Genomic DNA, 19176 nt, shown 5'->3' on the forward strand with positions numbered 1-19176 from the left:
GCATGAAGAATGGGCTGTTCATAGGATATTATCAATTTATACAAACAAATGTGCCCATTGTTTTTTCCTTGTCTAGATACTGTTTAGATGTAAAAGCACATCATTGTTTGCCTGTCATGTAAGGCAAAAAGTCAGCCTGACATATTGGAGTGAATTAAAATGGAGTAAACTGTTATTCTTTTGGATAGACATATATCAGATAGACAACATGGTCCAGTATGCGATAGTAAGGATGTGAACATGGCCTATTAAAACACAGGGGACAAACCATGCAGTGCTTCTTTTATTATCAATAACTTTAGGCACTGAGTCATAACATCTCAAGAGAAACCTCTTTAAAGTGGATTTAATACCCTGCTGGAATAGGTCACAGCTACATATTTTGTATGATATTTTAATGCTCAAGGGAATACCCCTGGATTGAATCAGCCACTTTGTTTTGGGGGTAATTCTGGGATAACCATGGTTGATGCAATCCAGGGTGAATCCCCAGCATTATAAATTGGCTGTGGAGTATCCCTGCATAGTGTAGGTTGATCACCTCAACCTCTTTGTCTAGTAGACAAGTGTCTTTTTCACTAAAAATTCTAAAAACAGATTTCGGGAAAAACACTGATTGTACCCCAGTACCTTGTAGAATAGTGCATATACTTGAGAATGACTGGCGATTGTACTGGCCCAGACAGTTTACCTTAACATCAGGTATTTATTGCCCTTTTAAAATTCTACATCTATAGTAAGTGGGTAATTTAGAGTGCCAGTACACCCATGTGACTGTAAATCCTTTGCTGTAGAGAGGACAATTATCTATTTAACAATGCCAAGTTTAGTAAACAAGGGTCTAATTGGAGTTAAAAGTGCAATAAACACCTCACACCTCAGGTTATCATTACTAGAAAGTGGATAACATTTTGGGGTACCACTGCTCTTGTGAGACAGTTTGGTCATTAAAATTATTGGGATATAATTGAAGAGTGGATGATTATCTATTCAGGTATACCATGCTGTTTATGCAGTCTGAAGTGGATAAAACAGGCAATAATTGCCCCACCCCTCAGAACCACAAATTAGCAGGGTCCCTGTGATGGAAATATAATGAGTTCTGGTTGGAAATCCCCCCCCCCCCCCGACCTTTAAGGGCACAAAATAGCGAAAGGAAATGTCCTGAAATGGGCTGGCCTGACAATTCATTTCCGGGGTCGGGAAGTCGGTCAGCCTGGATGAAGCCGAGACTCTGTTGCAAGAACTTATTGACCTGGAGGGTAAACGAGGTAGCAGCTGCAAGTAATAAAAGCAGCTGCAATCGTTTGCCAAGGTGTCATGCGTAATAGCATAAAGGGGCCGGAGAATCGGTACTCTTTTTTCCTTCGCTTGGGTTTGCACTTTAACCTGGAAGGACTGAGAAAGCTGCAGTAGTGACTGCCGGAGAAATAAAAAGAGAGCGGAAAAGAATATTCATGAGTGTTGTGTTTGTTTGTATTGTTTGTTAGTAACTGTCTGTGTTTATTGAACCACCAGACAGCTAACATGTATCCGGACCTGTCACCTTGGGCCAGCACAAGCCGGATCATCACTGCAACAATAGTTACAAAATAACATTGTTTATCACCTACCATGAGCACGACCACACACACCCAGGACTGGTGACAGTGTGCTGCATTATTGTGGGGCAAATAAGTTTGTGATTATTGTTTGGGACTGTAACCCTGTTGTTTTCTCCGTGCAATACACATTGTTGTGTATTGCTGGGATTTATTATTTGGTCGCCAGACCCAGATTATAATTAAAACCACTTTCCAAACCGGATTACGATTGTTTGTGATTACTCCTGCACTGCATCACCTCTACACCTGTTCACAATCACCAGCCACTTTGCCACAGTGCCCCAATAATTCTGAACACTACTGTAACAATATTATACACCACTGTGTATGCTATAAAATGTGCATTAGAATCAGACAGCTTGTTGTTGTATAGTATCGGCTCAGCAAACAACCATCATGATTTCATTTTTCAATGTCATCAGGTGTGCTTAGGGTTCCTTGCTGATTGTTTTTATAGTGTATTTTTTACAGCCGGAAAGGCAGCAAACACATATTCAGGGTATTGCATATACTTTATTTAAAATTGAATATAAATTAATTAAATAGCAAATCTATTTCTTTACTTTGACACACTCTGCCAAATATATTTCTCACAACAAACAAAGGGAACATGGGCAGACCACAGGGTAGACAGAGGACCACCTATAGGCTGCCCTCTTTAATGATTACATCTTGATAACATGCTGTCCTGAAAAATAGCACAGCTGTGTGCGATTTAAGCAGAGGAAACAAAAGAATAGCTGTGATTACAGTACGATGAGCAGCTTGCATTCAAACTGTGCTTCAAGTTTTATAAACCCATATTGTTCACATAGCACTGTAAATAATTACCTGGGGAACATCCATAGCAGTTTTTCTGTGAGCTGCACACTGTCACAACAAGCAAGTAATTTCAGACAGGTAGGACAATCAATCATCTGTAACCTTGATGCTGAGAATAAAAGCACAGCTGACACTAATACAACAGTCAAATGAATGCTGCTCAAGTCAATTTGATAGTCTTGCTTATGGTACAACCTTGTGTGTCGACTAAATCTAACAAAAGACAGACAGTATAAATTGGAAGAATTATGCAAGTTGTAATCGAATCCAATGTTTAGTTGAAAATAAGAAAGTTCTGCTTACTGAACCCTGACAAAAAGGATTTTATATACAAAAACAACCAAGTTAGAATAAAACGATCAGCCATGTAAAGATGTGATATCTACAGAATGGGAAGGATTAAAATTGCTGCTAACTAGTACTCGTACCCTTTTTATTCATGCTTCTATTAGTTCCTGTTTCAATAAAAATGGGGGTGGGGTTGGTGGCACATCTTTTTTTATGGCTGGGCCCTTTTTGTTGTGTCACTGAAACCCTTATAAAAGTTTACCACAGTGCATTTGCACAGTAAGTTTTTACAGTTATACTATCAATTTATCTTGGTGCTAAAATGCTTATTTATGCTTTACAGTGCTTTCACTGTACTTTATTACACCGTGCTATGATTCTACTATGGGAAGCTTTTATATGTTTTTTTTTAAATTTGACTGTCTGAGATGGTATTCACAAAGTAATGTTTAAATGACTTCTATAAAGTTTAATACTCATGAAACTTTATACTCTTTTTAAATCCAACAGACATTTAACTGTTGACTTAAAAATAAACTTTTTGAAATAAGCTTTGTGAATATTACATTCTATGCAGACCATTTGCAGAAGATGGAAATATTAAATGTCATAAACAAACACCAGGAAATAATATTTTATGGACACCATAGCTTTGAATCAGCAGTCTGAGTAATTCTAACCAATTAGCACATACATGCAAGAAGACAGGATTAACTTCAACATGTACTATCACATGAGAGGAGGATTTTGTGGTGCTGTCCTAATATGGCCATGGCTATTACAGCAATGCACTGTAATACCAAGATCTGCATTTAATAGATAGCAGATTACATGGTTTTCTCATCAGATTCTGTGTAATCCTCAGCAAACGCAATGTACAGTTTTGCAAATTCCTTAAATTTATGGGATTAAATTCCTTTAAATGCACAAATGTGACTCATACCCTAAATAGTAGTAATCATAATAATGAAGAAAAAAAAAAAGTCATAATATTCAACTTCTTGGCATATGTCAGAGTTTAACTGTGTTTTCCAAAGGAGGATGTTATTTAAAAACCACGAAAATTTAATTCAAATCCTAATCCATAGCTCCAGAAGGCATATTACGCTCGATCAAATTTGACAGCTTTATCTGATAAGAGTCCAAGGAACAACACAGACATTTTTGGAAGACAACATGTAAGTCATCTTATTGAAGGCAGTATATTGCAAAGCCAAGATTGAAAGACGGATAACTTTAATCATAGTGCTTTCATATTTAAAATTGAATTTTGTAGGCAGTAATCTTTTTTATAAAGAAAAATGATCAAAAGAGTAGATATTGTCAGTAAATTTGCAATTGGGTAGGGAATGGTTTAGTTATATAACATTGTTGTAGGTAATGACGTGAAATGTTAGAAAAAGACTTTACATTTTTTGTTCCACCCACTATGGTGCATAACTTTAAAAAAAGTATAAAATCTGAGGTGAAACTAGTTCAGTTGTTATGAATGTATGCATGACTGGTCATATATGTAAGAAAAGGGATATGCAGTGATGAGGTAAACCAAACAGTAAGATCAAGTGGAAATACTACGACTACAACTACTACTAATAATACTGTACACCCAACTGTGCATAACTAGGGTTTATTTCTATTGAGGGTTTCTGGTGACATATAATAAGCTGAAGGCTAGCATGAAAAAATACATTTCTGTAAAGCGGCCTCAATCTGAATTTCTGAATTTAGAGTTGAATTCTTACGATCATCTGTAACAACTCATAATTATGCTGTTTTTGACATAAAGCCAGGTTGCCTATAAGTTTCAAATACAATGCTAAAGAAAAGAGCTTCAAGCATGACATTATACTTTTACTATGAAGAACATAATTGACAAAAAACATAAGAATGTGTTTTCCAGAAATTAAATTTTTCAACAAAGCCATAAGCCAAAAAAGACAGTAGTGGTGCTATGAGTTGGCCACTTCCATAAACTTGAATTTTGTAATAACACAACATTTGCTACATCTTACCTGGGTAGTCTTAAATCAATTTATGTTGCACATTACAGTAAATAAACTATGTTGCCTGACAAAAATATGTGACAACAGAGTTTTGATAAGAATAATTCGGTTTTGATAAAATAATAAAGTAGCTGAAAAGCAATCTGGAAAAGTTTATTGCATATCAGACTTCTTTTAATTCATCACAATAGACCTAAATTACATTTAACACCAAGGTTTACATTACCAATAAGCCTGCAGTCTGGGCTGCTATATCTTTGCTTGTTTATTTTCAAAGAGTAATGAAACACCAGCAGCTAAAAGCAATCTGTAAACATCTGCTGCAATAAACGGTAACTTACACTTGTGTCCTGATTCTGAATCTATCTGTTACCTGCTTTCTTTGTTACCAACTCCATCCCTGCTTCTAATACAGCCACAGCAGAAAGTGAAACAAAAGAACCACATTAGAGAGGTCAAACGTAATCAATAGTCTTTGATTGTTACAAGAAGTTTATTTTATCCCTCCAATTAAGCCAGTAAAATGCGTAAAAAAAAAAAGAAAATGCTTTCCAATAACGTACATCAGCTAAGAATAGCTTTTGTAAGAACTGCACAGGCCTGGAACATGAGAAACTGGTGCTCAGGTTAATTGCAATCTATAATTTGGAAACCCAAGGGTTTGTGAAGGGTATTAGAGGTTATCATTACATTTTTAAAAGTCTGAAGTGTTGGCATCCCACATAAAAACGACAAACAGTAGGATGCAATGGGTATCAAGGTACTGATGTAAGCAATAACAAACCTATAGGGTGTATAATAGTTATACAATTACTGAATGCCCTCGGTGCCCTGGTGCACTAGGCACCACCCAGAAAGTGCAGTACTTTTATACCTAATGCACATCATGGAGTGTGTTATTGCACTTATGCAGTGGCTTTATGATAGTTTTATAAAACTAAAACAAAACACAGTAAATTAATTTTGTTTAATGTATCCTTACACTAGTGCCAAATAATTCTTAAACTCTAGCTGGCTGTAGAGAACACAAATTGACTTGAAGAACTGACTGTGTTACTGCTGAATTCATTAAATTAACGTATTGTTTTTCTCACTACAGAAATATAACAATACAACTGCTTCCCTGTATCATTTATACACATTGGTATGTAAATTTGATATGTACAATAATGGCACGCTGCATTTTTAAATGTTAATCAAACTGCCTAACTTGACATACTTTGCCACTTTTACTATATTGCGGACCATGGCTGCCACTGTACTTCAAACCATGCTCTAAATTATCTAATAGAGCCAATTAAATCTTGGAATTGTACCCATTTAATGTTACCTAATAAAGCTGGAATGGAATGGCCCTCTGGGGCAGGAATTCTCTATTAGAGGGATGCTTTAACAGAGCGGTTTTACATACTTAGCAGTTTAATTTATTACACTAATTGTTTTGCTTGTTGTATATTTCTTTTATTTTTATAAATCAGTGTCTGAACAGGAATACTAATCTGGGGATTCAATAATGTAATAATTTTGTTGTAAGAACATTAGGCTGTTTGTAAACTACCTCAATTAAGATTAAACACAGTTTAATATAGTTTTGAATTGCTTTTGTCCTCAGCATAGAGCAAACTCAGCAAGTCTTTAAGCAAGTAATAAAGAAGAGAACTAGATGCTTCTTGGAAGACAATTTATCATTGTAACAAAGTTCCACCTCTCCTGGTGATAAGCACGTATAATCAGTTGTTGCTTTTCAAACTGCTTGTCTTCTCCAGTGCCCTTTTTTCCTATAACAGTACCAAAGGGGTCTATTGATATTATTAAAAAAAGCTGAAGATACAAGGGATGCTTTTTATATAAAACCTTTATGTAAATCTGTTTAATGTCATGGTGTGTGTGTTCTACACAATACTCCAGTTTGTCCAAGTTGAGGACAAAAGCAATTATAAACTGTAATAATCTGTGTTTAATCTTAATTGAGGTAGTTTACAAACAGCCCAATGTTCTTACAACAAAATGACTACATTATTGAATCCCCAGGTTAGTATTCCTGTTCAGGGATAGTTAGTTACTACAAAAAACAGTTTCTGCTCTGTATATCGTAGTAACTAATTATTAATAATGCAGTAGAATTCGGTTTAACTGCACGCTTGGGGGACATAGGTCCACAGATGTGTTAAATGCGTGGATAAATGAAGTATCATTGCATGTGACTAGAATGCATTAATAAAATACTGAAAGTAGTAATGTAAACCAAATTAGCATTTACTGAAGATGTATGCAATACAATATATTGCATTACAAGACAGAAGAAGACAGTGATACTCCTAGCAAAATCCTTTCAAAATGCGATACACCGTTTCCCTTGCTTTTTGTGTTACCAAAAAGAAAAAGAAAAAATAGTAATAAAAAATATATACTAACAAGCTACAAGATCATAAGACATATTATAACGGGAATAAGCTATTCAGCCCATCAGAGCTCACAATGCTTCTGTAAACTGTCGTGTGTCTAGCAGCTAGAAATATCACAAGGTATTATCATTAATTTATTCCACGATTAATACTAAATAATGGTAGCTAAGTGTAACTAGTTTTCTGGGAATTAAAACCAAAAATTCAGGTATATTATTTTTTACTTTAAAACTAAACAAACAAGCCTGCTGTGTAATTTGAACTTGTCTTACATTTTAACAAAATCCCTACCAACAGAAGTGTTTTGTTGTTTTTGTAACAGCTTTTTTTAAACAATCCCCTGAACGATATGTTGTTATTTTGAACTTTGAGAAAGTCCATCATAGTCTTTTGTTTCAGTGAGGCAAAATGTTTGCTGGGCTTCACTAAGTAACTGCCTCAGGAGAACTAATTTTACAGAATCCTTCTGCTGTTCATACCAAGACATGAATCCTTGCATCTGTAGCGCTGTTGTCTTGGCGTCGACTCCACAGGTTAGACTGATGCATTTGTCCTTATATGTGTGTGTGTGTGCACTGCGGGCATTAAGTCTGCATTGGCAATAATGTACTGTATTTCAGAGATAAAACTGGTAAGGGAGCCACGGATAATTGAAATCGAGGATAAACGGGGTGCGGATAAATGAGGTTATACTGTACTTACCTCGTAGGACCAGTACTTTCTGTATTAGGTATTGTAATTACCATTAGTTACCAATTAAGCACAGTACTTTCTGTTATGTGTATAGTAATAGCCATTTGTTAATGTTTACCTTTGTCAATACCTGTTCTATAACACAAACTTCATGTGTAGTGCAATGTATTGATTAGGGGCAATACATGCTTGTATATTGTCTAAGTTTTGCAAGTTACCTTAAGGCATTACTATACCATTTGTACTTGTATTGGTTTATTTAGTCCATTGCAGTTTATTGTGGATTTTATTTTTACTTTCTATCTTGCATTATTTTCAACTTGGTAGAATTACTTTAAATGAAGATGGCAGCTTTCCATTTAGCCTAGTATAATGTTTACAGGAGCAGTTTTGCTGGAATTGTTTTTAAAAAGTTATCAAAGCAAAATAAAAAATAATCATAAATAACATGTTATTAAACAGTTAAGAAATATTTGTTGGGAACAACACATATCAACTTAATTTTAAATATCCATAAATATCTATATAAATAGAGTTGTCAGGTTTATGAATTGTATTACACATAACTAATAAACATATAATATATATATATAGATATATATATCTATATATATATATATATATATCCTATATATATATATTTGTGGGTAATGTTACAAACTAAATCTGTTAGAAGACTGTTTTCTAATGTTGGCCATTCCTTTTGGGAAATTGATCCCGGAGTTAGCATCCAATGATGGAATACAGGTAATTATATTTTAACCCAGTGTGAGATATTAGCTGCATGATTTGGACATTTCTTGTGCAATAAATTGCCTCTGACTGGTCCTATCTTAGAAGATTTAGAAACCGTTTTCCACTTTCATCGCTCTAACTGAAAGTAATCACTGAAGGCTTCTGGGTACCCATCTGTTATCTGTGATCATTTTTTACTTTGTTTTATGGCTTCTTGTCATTTAAACCTCTGCCTTTATCTCATTTTCTCTGTAATTACTTGTCCAGGGACATCTCTGCAAATGACTTTCCAGTCTCAGGGAGCAACCTCCAGATTAATACAATAACAAACAAACCAAATTAATAATACTGGACTTTAAATATTGCACAATGGCTATTTGTACAGAACATGCCTCTGAGAAGAGTCCATGGAAGCTAATTAATTTCCATTCAAAAGGCTGGTTAAACTTCCTAGGGCTTTGTCACACACAGATGTCACTACTTCTCATGCCAAAGGCAACAGCCCAAGCACCGGGGTTCCTTCAGCAGAGCAGAGTGCTCAGCAACCCAAAGCAGAACATTGCCTTTAATGCTGCAGGCCAGCGCAGACCCGCCACAGCTTCCCACTGTGGATAGCACAGCACGAGCTTACACAGTAAAATGTGAGTTTCTATAGCCTGTATCCAGGCTTTCAAACACAGGGGGGGACTTCCTTGTTTTGAGACCCTCACATTTGTTTTTTTTTTTTTTTTTTTAACTTTGCTTATTGTTTTTTTTTTTTTTTACAAATGAACAAGTTAGACAATGACAAACAAAAATAACACTAATTATAATATAAGACAGAGAAGGAAAGAGAGAGAAAGTATCACACTTTTTTTTTTTTTAAAGGATTAGAGGATAGTCTGAGTTTGTCAAGGGAAAGAAAGTGTTGCCATACTTTATAACATTTTCCACTATATACCCTTAGTGTGAACTTGATTTTTTAAGGGAATTCATAAGATCCCTGATCCAGTACAAATACGAGGGTGGGGCAGCTTACTTCCATCTAAACAAAAACAGGTATCTAGCTAGAAGTGTTTCAAAGGCCACATTGTCTGACTGCATCCTAGATATGGAAGCATTGTTAGGTACCACACAAAAAAGTCCAGTGAATGTGGAGTAGTGCCAATGGACACTTGTAAGGTTCTCAAAGACAGAGGCCCAGAATGGAGCCAAACTGGGACAAGACCAGAAGGTATGGATGAGAAAAGCAGGCGTTAGTTTCCATCCAACAGGCTAGATCCAGTTCGGGTAAATTCTGGGCAGTTTGACCTTTGACAAGAGGAGGCCATATAAAACTTTGAATTGAATGAGCTTTTGTCGAGCGCAAACCAAAGAGGAATGCACTCTGGCAAGAATGGATTCTCAAATGTCATCTGTGAGGTTGAATCCTAAATCCTCTTCCCACATTGTTTTCAATGTAGACAGTGAAGGGTAATGCAGAGACAATATAATGTTATACATTTTAGATATAACACACCTACAGTCAGGGTTGAATTCTAGTATGGAATCAATAGTGGATTTGGGAGGCAGTAGAGGAAATTGAGCCACTTAATTTTGCACACATTGTCAAACGTCTTTTTCCGCATCGAGTGAAACAATAACCTCAGGCAAGGGAGAAGGAGTATATATGATATTGAACACACGGCAAAGATTAAAAGAAGAGTGTCCTCTCTGCACAAACCCTGTCTAGTCAGAGGAAATTATGGAGGGGAGTACTGATTCAAGATGATGTGAGAGGGTCTTAGCAAGAATTTTAATGTCTGCGTTAAGAAGCAATATAAGGCAGTACGATCCACAGCCAAAGGGGTCCTTATTCTAATTCAACAGTAGTGATGTAGAGGCTTGGGGCAGCATTGGTAGGGATGCAGGTAGGGGCAGAGAATGAAATGATTCAGAGAACATAGTACTCAACAAGGGAGATAAACAGGGGCTACATTTCTTATAAAATTGTATGGGAAAGCCATCTGGGCCAGGAGATTCACCACTCTGCATTGACCTAATAGCTTGTGTTCTTTCATGTAGAGCAAAAGGCTCCTCTAGGTGGGCTTTAGATTCTAGGTCAACAGCCAGAACTAGGAGGCTCCCAAAAAAAGAATCAATTCAGGAGGGATCCGCAAGTCATTCAGATCTGTAAAGGGTAGAACACATTTTTTTTAATTGGTCATTGATTGGTCATATATATATATAAGGGGTGTTCCCAAATACAGTTCATTCGATTCGAGAGGACTATATAGGGAAAAGTAAAGTTGGAATTGTGCTTAAATGTGTTTCACCCTGTCAAGAAAAGGTTTGTGTTGTCATAATATAAAATATGTATTTATTTATTTTATTTTTTTGGAGGGGGTAGGAACGTTGGCATTTTTTTAAACTTGAAAATATAAATGTAATATTTGTGTAAACAGTTTAGCAAGATGACATTGTCTCTGTGTATCGTGTGGATAAATGCTGTCTTATTTTCGAAAAGTTTATTTGATTTTACAAAATTAGATTTTTTTTGTGTTTGTTTAATACAATTATGACTGCTCCGTGACTGTCTGTGTACAGCTTTCACTCACTCTATATTTCTTTAGCATAGCTCACAGTGTTATTTTTTCTCCCCAAAATCACAATTACGTATATTTATTTTTTAAAAAAGCAGCATTTCTCTGCTTGGCCTAGGCCTGCCTCAGTAAATTCATTGCAGATTTTTAAAAATTATTAAATTGTTTTGATTGCTACATTTCACTAGCTGTCCGACTATGAGCTAAGACTATTTGTAAATAATAAGTTAAACTAATAATTTCTTATGATTTTTCTCTTACTGTAGCTCTTTATGATAATAGTGTAGGAAGGATATTTATCTGGGTTGATTAGTTTTCTTTCCAACAATACTTAAATTGACGTGTTACAAAGATCGATATACTATACACAATCACCAAATCCGAGTGCGTGCTGTAGTGCTGGTGCTGGGTGATAACAAGTTTAACAGTGACTGTACTGCAATGTTGATTCAGTTATATACTGGCCTGTGCCGACAGCTCAGGATTTGCATTTAGCCATCTAGTGATATATAAACACAGACAGTTACTTAAACAGACATGAACAAACAAACAATCAAAACACTCACAAATATTTCTTGTATGCTTTTCTCTGCGTCTTACATGGTCCTTCCAGTTTATTACACAAACAGAGTGAAGGAAAAGATTTACGATTCTCCAGCCCCTTTATGCTATCACGCATGACCCCTTCGTAAATTATTGCAGCTGTCTCTATTGCCTGCAGCTGCTACCTTGTTTACCTTCCGGGTTAATATGATCCTGCAATGAAGTCTCGCCTTCTATCAGGCTGACCGACTTCCTGACCCAGGAAATGAACTGTCAGGCCAGCCCTTCCAAAGACTTCCCCTTTCGCTACTTAGCGCCCGGTTGGGAGGGAGATTTACAGCCAGAACTCATATTTTTGTCAGAATCACATAAAGATTATTAATAGTATATTGATTAAGTATATGGTAAGTTTACTTTTAAAGAAGTTCTTCATACAACAATATGAGGTAGATTACTTATAGTTACTTCATCAAGTTTCACAAAGTTATTTCACACACAAAGGGTGCAAACTAAACAATCAACAATTCAATTCTATGTGAATGTTTTACAATTAATTAATTTAGTTCCATGAAAGGAAAATGCAACTGGAATTATACTCAATGTTTCCTTGAAGCTTAGACTTTTGGTCTGCTGGCTTGGTAACTCAATTTGTTGAATTGTCCAGTACAAAACTCTCCTCTCCGCCACGAAGTCTTCGATCCCACGTTGGATCAAACTTGGCAACAAAGTTTCAATTCTCGACAGAATCAACAAACAGCTGCAACAAAGTCTTCTGTCCTTGGTATAGGATCCACAACAGCGCTTGTCCGCTCTGTTCACTGAATCTTTAGTTACGCTGGTAGCAGAGCAGTTTCTTTTGGATATTGTGGTTTTAGGTGTACAGCAGACCTAGACTGATTTGTCTGATAAGTCTCTAAGTTTTACGGCAGTCCTGCGGCCAGGCCTCAATCTCATGCTTAGCAGAGTGACAGTACCTTGTTTAGCATTCAATGTGGAAAGCCAAATGTTGAATTTCGCTTAGATTAGCTACTTTCATGAGGTCATTTGTGTATCTTTCCTCTATAAGCTCACAGTCCTTTTATGTTTTAATGTCCTTTTCCACTGGGACATCACTAGTTTATGTCTTCCTTGTGTCAAAGCAATTGTTGTTGCACGTGTGAATTATCTGGACATAATTCAACTGTCCGCTCAGCCTAATCCAGTTCAGGCGCCAGTCCTCTAATCAGTAGGTCATATAGTTTAATCTGTCTGCAAAATCAGAGAACCCATTCTCAAGACGCAGCAGTTTGCCCTGTTCCTCAAGCCACACAGTTTCACTAATGAATCCAGTTACATTTCTAATACACAGTCATGTATTATCATATTCAGGGAAAATGTCCTACAATAGTTTTGATTGTGTCTTTTGTTTGATATTGGTGCTGCTTTCTCTGCACTGTAATCATTTGAAAACATTTTTCATTCCACATTATCATTCATTCCACTTTCTTGTTAATGGTTACTGTAAACAGTGTGTTTATAGTAGATCTTTGTAGAAAGTGCAGTAAACTGGACAGAACTGCAAGTGTATATACAGTGCCTATAGAAAGTCTGCACCCCCTTTCAAAATGTTCACCTTTTATTGCCTTATAGCCTGGAATTAAAATGCATTAAAATATTTATTTTTTCATTTATCTACACATTCTACTGCACAACTTCCAAGTGAAAAAAATATTCTAGAAATCTGTAGAGATTAATTACAAATAAAAACTGAAATAGCTTGGTTGAATATCCTAAATTAGCTTAGGTGTAACCAATCTCCTTCAAAATCACACACCAACTTAAGTGGTCTCCACCTGCATTAAATTGTAGTGATTCACATGATTTCAAGATAAATTCAGCAGTTTCTGTAGGTTCCCTCTGCCGGGCAGTGCATTTCAAAACAAAGACCCAACCATGAGCACCAAGACATTTTCAAAAGAACTCCGGGAAAAAGTTGTTGAAAGGCACAGATCAGGGGATGGGTATAAAAAATATTAAAGGCTTTGAAGCACTGTCAAGACGATTATTAAGAAGTGGAAGGTGTATGGCACTACTAAGACCCTGCTTAGATCAGACCATCCCTCCAAACTGGATGACCGAGCAAGGAAACTGATAAGAGAGGCTACGAAGAGGCCAATGGCAACTTTACAAGAACTACAGGCTTTTATGGCCAAGACTGGTTAAAGTGTGCACTTGACAACAATATCCCAAGCACTCCACAAATTTGGCCTGTATGGTAGGGTGGCAAGAAGTAAGCCATTACTCAAGAAAGCCCACCTTGAATCCTGTTTGAGGTATATAAAAAAAAACTAAAATGGAACTTTTTGGCCTAAATGCAATGTGTTATGTTTGGGGCAAACCCAACACAGTGCATCACCCAAAGAACAGCATCCCTACTGTGAAGCATGGTGGTGGCAGAGTTATGTTATGGGGATGTTTCTCATTGTCAGGATAGAAGGGAAAATGAATGGAACAAAGTACAGAAAAGTCCTTGAGGAAAACCTGTTGCCCTCTGCAAGACAGCTGAAACTGGGACACAAGTTCACCTTTCAGCATGACAACGACCAAAAGCACACAGCCAAAGCTACACTGGAGTGGCTAAGGAACAAAAAGGTAAATGTCCTTGAGTGGCCCAGTCAAAACCCTGACCTAAATCCAATCAAACGTTTGTGGAAAATTGTTGTCCATCAAAAAAAAAAAAAAAAAAAAGCACCCCAACACGAACATTGGTTTAACCCATGGTCGGCACTATTATCAGCGATGTGTATGCATTATATTCATTGAAAAGGCAAGACAGAACCAGATCGTTCTCAACGTCGTCAACTTTTCAAAATGATTGGGGGTGCTAATCTCAAAACATACAAATATAACCTAACACATAACTCTGCCACCCCCGATGTAACAGAAAAAGAAAGCAACATAGGTTCCTTTGCACAGTGCTTCTGCTGATGAAGTCATTTACAACATCTTCAAAGTCCACTGGAACTGCCTCTCTGTGAATATGGAGCACCGCAATGCTATTTAGCCTTGCTTGACTCATTGTTGAGCTAAAGAAAGTTGTTAGGTGATGTAATGCAGAGAAAGACATCTCGCTGGTGCAGGTTGTGACGGGTATTGTTAGAAACAGTTTAAACAGCTCAGGAAACTGAATGCAAAGTGTAGGATCCGCCTTAAAGAATGACACAATGTATTGTAAATTTCTCATGCCACTGAAGGCCTGGTGGGCTTGCACAACATCCAGCATCATATCATGTTGGGAAATTAATACAGCAGTGTCAACATTGCTGCAGACTTAATACAGCTTTGTTAAGAATTTAAAAAGAAAGCATTTTATGAGATTTTTAACTAGAGGTACAGGGAATATGACTCTGCATGTCCAGTTAGTGCTTAATATGGTTCCATTGCTTATAGTTAGGGCTCTTTGTTTTATTAAGAAATGATGTCAGCTCAAAACAAACTTAAAGTGACATTCTGTCATCAAAAATAAAACCCCAAAACAAAGTTACAAAATACAGCACAGGACTGGACTGCACAGTATATATTATACTTCAGTATAAGTGAAGTTTGCATGTGTGTTGCATTGAAAACTGCACATTGTTTTGTCACTCAACATTTTTCCAGTGCAAATAAGGGTTAAAAAAAAAAAAAAAAAAAAAAAAAAAAAAAAAAAAAAAAAAAAAAAGGTTTTTACCCTTTGCGGTTCTGTGTCGGCCCAGGTCCGATATTACAATTTTTCCTTTCCAGTCCGATGGCGGACCCTCGGGAGGTGGAGGACCCTCGGGAATCCTAGGAGACAAAAAGGAGGTACCAGCAGCCCCAGGCGATGCAGATCATCAGGCAACCCAATGCAATGCGGAGCAGCAGGCAACCTCAGCTGATCCAAATGTGGCATCCCTGAGCGGTGCAAGGCAGGCATCCTTGGGCCATGGCTCCTCCCCTCTGGGCTCTCGGGACAGTGGCTCCTCCCCTCTCTGGCTCTTGGGAGGGCGGCTCCTCCCCTCTCTGTTTGAATGACTGGGGCTTCTCCCATGCCTACCGCCAGGTAATTAACAGCCATGAGGGAAACCTCTGGGAAGGACGTCGGGTGATGTTGTTCCTCCCACTTTTCCCACCTCTCCCCATCTCGACACCACAGTGTGTTGATAACTATGGGGAGGTCATGGAAGAGGTCTGCCTCAGAGTGCATCAGCCAGTCCCAGAACTCCTGGGACGGTGGTGGTGCTGGAGGTAGTGGGGTGGCCCCTGATGCCCAGGGTGAAAACTGCACCTCTTTCTGGGCCTGATTGTGGCCGTCCTCCTCACAACGGCCACACCAGTCTGCTGGTGGCACTTCTGGGCAGGACCTCCAGCGGTGGTCCTCCTTCCCACACCAGGAACACCAGGGGAAGAGGCTGGCCGGGTCCTCCAGCGGTGGCTGTTGTTGCAGAAGCTTATATTTCTTCAGCTGCTGCATCTCCTGCCTTTGCTGCTACCTGCTCTTCTTTCCCATTTTTTTTTTCTAATTTATTTATCTTTTATTTAAAAAAAAAAAAAAAAAAAAAAAAAAAAAAATAACCCAAAACCCTGCAGTACTGCTCCAAGCCTCCTGGAGGCACTATATCCCTCTTCTGACACCAAGTGTGACAGGCTGGCGAGTGGATAGAGGCCCAGAGACAGACTGAAGTTCAAAAAAAAAAAATACTTTAATTATAAATAAACACAAAATAAAAGTGCACAAGGGCAAAAAAGCAAGTTAAACACAAATAACAAAACACAAAGCAAAACTTACAAAAATAAATGTTTCCAGGCTGGGCAATGCCTTCACTGGATCTACAAAAACCATCAACTTACTTCTTCAACTCCCTCCTCTCCTAATGTGATGAGGCCTCCTTTTATGTCAGGTGGCTGGGTGCTGATTGATCGTTAATTATTCTAATCAACCCGAGCCACCTGTATACAATAAACCCAGGCAGGTAGGGGAATTTAACTCCATAACTGCCAATTTATAAAGGGCAGAGCTCTGCTCTACCACAGGTGACAAATACAGGTGCAGTCACTTTACAGTATTTCCATCATCCCTGTGCATGGCATCATTTTCCAGTTTCAAACCACAATTAGGAACTTTTATGTTTTGCAGACTTGAGAATTGAATTAAAAAAAAAAAAAAAAAAAAAGCTTTTATTTTTCTTTTATATTCAATCGGATTGACATGGAACTTTATTAATTAAGATATATGCCCTTTATAGGCAGGGATGGGGTTAAATTCCCTACCTGCCTGGGTTTACTGTGTTCAGGTGACTGGGGTTGATTAGTTGATTAGCATCATTAACAATCAATCAGCGCCCAGCCACCTGACATAAAAGGAGGTCTCTGCTTCCTATTAGAGAGGAGGGAGCTGAGGAAGCAGGTTGGTGGTTTTGTTTGTGATTTTTGAATTTTTTAAATCCAGTGAAGGCATCGCCCAGCCTGGAAATCTTGATTTATAATAAAAGTATTTTTTTTTTAACTGCAGTCTGTCTCTGGGCCTCTATCCACTTGCCAGCCTGTTATATATATATATATATATATATATATATATATATATATATATATATATATATATATATATATTATATATGATTGATGTATCTACTATAGATACTACTGAGAGCAAAACAAATACAAAACAAGGGAACTGCAGATCTTTCAAAAAAGCTGGGAGATTTTGTATAAATTGATTTTATATTTTTAAACGCTGCAATAACAGTTCTGCTTGTGAAGCATCCACACCATAATTTGATAGAACAGGTGATTTATTTGCACTGTGCAGAACCTTATTTTCCCCATTGATGCTTGAGCCCTGGAGCACTCACGGAATCACCGCCTGTGCACCTATTATCAGTGATTAAAGCCTGGTTTTCAAACAAACTGATTATCGCTCACCAATACTGTATTGGTATAAGAAGTGTGTTTTTAAAAAAGTAATGTCAGCTTTCAATCACTTAAAATATGCTGACAATAATGTAAACAACACCAATCTACAGACAGTGAGTCCCAAGCTTTAAACGTGTTACTGTTTATAGATAAGAACTCAACTTTATTATGAATATTGTCTTATTATGTTTTAAACAACACACTACGATAGTGTTCATTATGGTAATTGTTTGTTTATTAGTTTTAAAATGTTTGACCTATTGTTTGACCTCATTAGTACAAGCAGCCCCCTTTGCTAATGACATTTTTAGTCGTAACCAAGTATAAATCTTCACATTTTTGTAAAATGACTTTACACTTACTTCCAAAGATGCAACCCATTTCAGTAAATTAAAATGATACACTTCACATTCCACACAGAGGGAGAACACAAATGTAAAACTAAAGTGGGGTTGGCATTGAAAGAGAGATGAGGTGGGTTTCACAGTTCTGATCGAGTGACAGTTTTCTAAGCATTATTTATGAATGCTTATTCACCATTGCTACACCACATTAGAAAATTGACATTGTTGAATTTTTTAAATATTATTCATCATTTAATCATAAAATCACAATTTACAAGATTAAATGCGCTACTATACCTCCTGGGCGCTGGCAATAGGATCACACGACTACGATACTGCAAACGCCAACTGGCTTGGTGGATATGTCGGATTTTGCTAAATTAGATTTTTCGGAATTGTCACTGCTTTGCTTCGCTCACTGAACACAACACAGACGTGTTGTGTTCTCTGAACATAACCAGACGCTCGTCAAAACATATTGTCTTTAACCCAGGATTTGCACATCACAGGAGAGTAGAAGTGAGTAAACTCTGTATCCCTTATATGAGAAGTGGGTAAACGATATATTGCCCAAATTCAAAGTGAGTAAACACCGTTTATCCTCTTAACTGCATATTATGTTACCTTTTCAGTGTGTTGTCAATGGGTCAGTTTAACTTCATATACAAATGTGTGTTAACAAAGTGTAGAACAAAAAGACTGTAGGGGTTTATCACAAGCCTTTGAATAAGCATACAGTGGTCACTTCAGTTATTTCCATTTAAATTTAATTTATAATAAAACATGTTAAATATAATAGCCTTATATTAATTTGCACCATGCTTGGACTAAGCTTGACCCCTCTCTCGGTATCTAAAAATTCGCCTGCACAAGCAGGTTTCAGGCACCCTGTTTACTTGACAAGGCCAGTGTTTTAATTAATATGAAACTCCACTCCACTGAAACTCCACTTTTCCAAATTCACCGCATTAAGTCATTTTTTGGCCAATTCAAGAGATGCCTGGACCGGTATCTTTTCAGATAATACAAAAAAGTGTACATCCTAAATTTTATAACTAAGCTCTCATTATTTTCTTATAATATAATGAGATACGTACTCCTGTCTTTCTTAAAGCACCTTCTGTTGGTTATCATTTTTAAGAGCCAACACCGAATCCTGCTTTAAGGTGCCAAAGACCAAGCCTTATCTTTTGAAGGTCTAATGCCCTACCAGAATTATACTGTGTGTCTGAGACAAACATCTACAGAAAAACCGCAGACCCCAAAAT

This window comes from Polyodon spathula, chromosome 11 (assembly GCF_017654505.1).
Source record: "Polyodon spathula isolate WHYD16114869_AA chromosome 11, ASM1765450v1, whole genome shotgun sequence".
In the NCBI taxonomy this organism is placed as follows: Eukaryota; Metazoa; Chordata; class Actinopteri; order Acipenseriformes; family Polyodontidae; genus Polyodon; species Polyodon spathula.